The sequence below is a fragment of the Salmo salar genome, chromosome 19 (genome assembly GCF_965601325.2).
Source record: "Salmo salar chromosome 19, fSalSal1, whole genome shotgun sequence".
Classification (NCBI taxonomy): Eukaryota; Metazoa; Chordata; class Actinopteri; order Salmoniformes; family Salmonidae; genus Salmo; species Salmo salar.
The window spans coordinates 78,032,901-78,037,073 of record NC_138309.1 but is presented as its reverse complement, the minus strand read 5'-3'; positions in this window follow the sequence as shown (position 1 = coordinate 78,037,073).

Genomic DNA, 4,173 nt, shown 5'->3' with positions numbered 1-4,173 from the left:
GGTTCTAGAACATCACATGCACATAGCCCAGGTTCTAGAACCTCACATGAACAGATTCTAGAACCTCACATGCTCAAGTTCTAGAATCTCACATGCACATAGCCCAGGTTCTAGAACATCAATTGCACATAGCCCAAGTTCTAGAACCTGTCATGCACATAGCTCAGGCTCTAGAACCTCACATGCACATAGCCCAGGTTCTAGAACATCATATGAACATAGCCCAAGTTCTAGAACCTGTCATGCACATAGCTCAGGTTCTAGAACTGCACATGCACATAGCCCAGGTTCTAGAATCTCACAAGCACATAGCCCAGGTTCTAGAACATCACATGCACATAGCCCAGGTTCTAGAACATCATATGCACATAGCCCAAGTTCTAGAACCTCACATGCACATAGCCCAGGTTCTAGAATGTCACATGCACATAGCCCAGGTTCTAGAACCTCACATGAACATGAACCTGGGCTATGTGGTTGTGTGTGTGTGTGTGTGTGTGTGTGTGTGTGTGTGTGTGTGTGTGTGTGTGTGTGTGTGTGTGTGTGTGTGTGTGTGTGTGTGTGTGTGTGTATGTGTGTGCATGCCTACCTCTGAAACATACAGTATAACATCTACCCACCATGTGACTTAATTCCCGACCTGTGACTGTGCCTGTATGGTGACACTTTTCCACTTACGAAGGAATATCCATAATCGATAGACCATTCTGATTGGGAATGCGTTGTTTGCACCTCCGAACTGTATACTTACTGTTATTAACTGTATACATGACAGCAAGCTCTGTAGGGCTAACACACACTTAGACACCAGAGGAGGCTGGTGGGAGGAGCTATAGGAGGATGGGTTCATTGTAATGGCTGGAATGGAATTGTTGGAACGGTATAAAACACACCATACATTTGGAAACCACGTTTGACTCCGTTCCATGTATTCCATTCCAGCCATAACAATGAGCCTGTCCTCCTATAGCTCCTCCCACCAGCCTTTTTGCATTTTGGGGCCACTAGTACACAGCTCACACTGAATGGAACGTTTTATAAAAGCCAACTAGCTATGTGTAACAGGGTCGATGTGTCCTAATTAGAAGAATTACGGTAGTCATGTGAAATTTGTATGCTTTCCTATTGGTCCGTTTGAATGAATCTATTGTAGGCTCTGATTGGTAGCAGGAGTAACTTGCTGGAGAGGGAAAGATACAGACAGAGATGCTGCTGTCTTCAAGAACCACACCTGCTTTTCCTGTTTGAACCAAACTTCAGCTACAGTTGACAATCTTCTGTATTGGTTAGAGCAAATACTTCATTGTGTTACACACGCCTGATTCACGAACAGTCACCTAATAGGGAATAGTTAGCATTTTTGTAATCCATATCCATTCCTGCAATATTCAGAAGGGTGAAGCCACATCACACAGCAAAGTGAGAAATGCCTCATTGGAGTTTGGCAGCTTTGAAGCGTGATTGACAAGGGAGTGCTAATCGCCTTTTAATCAGTATGTTAAGCCACTCAGTGAAGGTCTTATTTCAACATAATTCCATCCATTTCCACTGTCGCAGACCGGTGTAGCCCCAAGACTATCGTATTAACAGGACCTGAAGAACTGTAATATCCTATGTTTCTCTGAGTTGTGTCTGAACAAGGACATGGATAATATACAGTTGAAGTCGGAAGTTTACATACACCTTAGCCAAATACATTTAAACTCAGTTTTTACAATTCCTGACATTTAATCCTAGTAAAAATGCCCTGTCTTAGGTCAGTTAGGATCACACCTTTATTATAAGAATGTGAAATGTCAGAATAATAGTAGAGAGAATGATTTATTTCAGATTTTATTTCTTTCATCACATTCCCAGTGGGTCAGACGTTTAAATACACTCAATTAGTATTTGGTAGCATTGCCTTAAAATTGTTTAACTTGGTTCAAATGTTTCGGGTAGCCTTCCACAAGCTTCCCACAATAAATTGGGTGAATTTTGGCCCATTCTTCCTGACAGAGCTGGTGTAACTGAGTCAGGTTTGTAGTCCTCCTTGCTCGCACATGCTTTTTCAGTTCTGCCCACACATTTTCTATAGGATTAAGGTCAGGGCTTTGTGATGGCCACTCCAATACCTTGACTTTGTTGTCTTTAAGCCATTTTGCCACAACTTTGGAAGTATGCTTGGGGTCATTGTCCATTTGGAAGACCCATTTGCCACCAAGCTTTAACTTCCTGACTGATGTCTTGAGATGTTGCTTCAAAATATCCATATAATTTTCCTTCTGCATGATGCCATCTATTTTATGAAGTGCACCAGTCCCTCCTTCAGCAAAGCATCCCCACAACATGATGCTGCCACCCCCGTGCTTCACGGTTGGGATGGTGTTCTTCAGCTTGCAAGCTTCCCCCTTTTTCCTCCAAACATAACGGGGGTCATTATGGCCAAACAGTTTATTTTTGTTTCATCAGACCAGAGAACGTTTGATCTTTGTCCCATGTGCCGTAGTCTGGCTTTTTTATGGCGGTTTTGGAGCAGTGGCTTCTTCCTTGCTGAGCGGCCTTTCAGGTTATATCGATATGGGACTCGTTTTACTGTGAATATAGATACTTTTGTGCTCTTTATTTAACCATCTTACATATAAAACCTTATTTGTTCATCGAAAATTGTGAATAACTCACCACAGGTTAATGAGAAGGGTATGCCTGAAAGGAAGCACATAACTCTGCAGTGTTGGGTTGTATAGGAGACTGTCTCAGTCTTAAATCATTTTTCACACACAGTCAGTGCCTGTATTTTGTTTTCATGCTAGTGAGAGCTGAGAATCCATTCTTACGTAGGTACGTGGTTGCAAAGGGTATCAGTGTTTTAACAGCGAGATTTGCCAAGGCAGGATACTCTGAGCACAGCCCTATCCAGAAATCTGGCAGTGGCTTCTGATTTAAATTCAATTTTCACAGAACCACTTGTTGCAATTTCGACGACCCTCTCTTGTTCAGATATCGTAAGTGGACTGGAGGCAGGGCAAGAAAGGGATAACGAATTCAGTTGTTTGTGTCATTTGTTTCGGGAAAATACCTGCGTAATTGCGCATCCAACTCACTCAGGCGCTTCGCTATATCACATTTGACATTGTCCGTAAGCTTGAGTTCATTTGCGCACAAAAAATTACAATGATGGAAAGACCTGTGTGTTGTCCTTGTTAATGCAGACAGAGAAGAGTTCCAACTTCTTAATTATAGCCTCAATTTTGTCCCGCACATTGAGTATAGTTGCGGAGAGTCCCTGTAATCCTAGATTCAGATCATTCAGGCGATAAAAAACATCACCCAGATAGGCCAGTCGTGTGAGAAACTCGTCGTCATGCAAGCGGTCAGACAAGTGAAAATCATGGTCTGTAAAGAAAACTAAGCTCGTCTCTCAATTTAAAAAAAACGTGTCAATACTTTGCCCCTTGATTACCATCGCACTTCTGTATGTTGTAAAAGCGTTACATGATCGCTGCCCATATCATTGCATAGTGCAGAAAATACACGAGAGTTCAGGGGCCTTGCTTTAACAAAGTTGACCATTTTCACTGTAGTGTCCAAAACGTCTTTCAAGCTGTCAGGCATTCCCTTGGAAGCAAGTGTAATGCGTGTATATGGGAGGCGAAGTCAAGTGCAGGAGAGCGGAGTATAATAAACAGGCGCAATTTAATACCGGTTACCAAACGACAGCACATAACACATACAAGTGCCAAAAAACACAGTCTATAACAAAAGTGCAACGCCTGACAATCATCCATGTAACAAATAACAATCACTAATAAATACAACATGGGGAACAGAGGGTTAAATAATAATAATTGGTGAGTGAAGCCAGGTGTGATAAGACAAAGACAGAACAAATGGAAAATGAAAAGTGGATCGGCGGTGACTAGAAAGCCGGTGACGTTGACCGCTGAACGCCGCCTGAACAAGGAGAGGGACCGACTTCGGCGAAAGTCGTGACAGCAAGAGCCTCTCAGTGGATGCTGCAGTGTCCCCAAGTGGCATTGGAAGCAACTGCTTGCACGCACGTTACCACTCCACTATGTCTCCCTGTCATGGCTTTTCCGCCATCAGTACAGATACCAGCATGAGCAGCAGCTACGTTTGGCTACATATGGACCGTTAGTGGAATTCCCATGAGAGTAACAGTTAATGCGATTG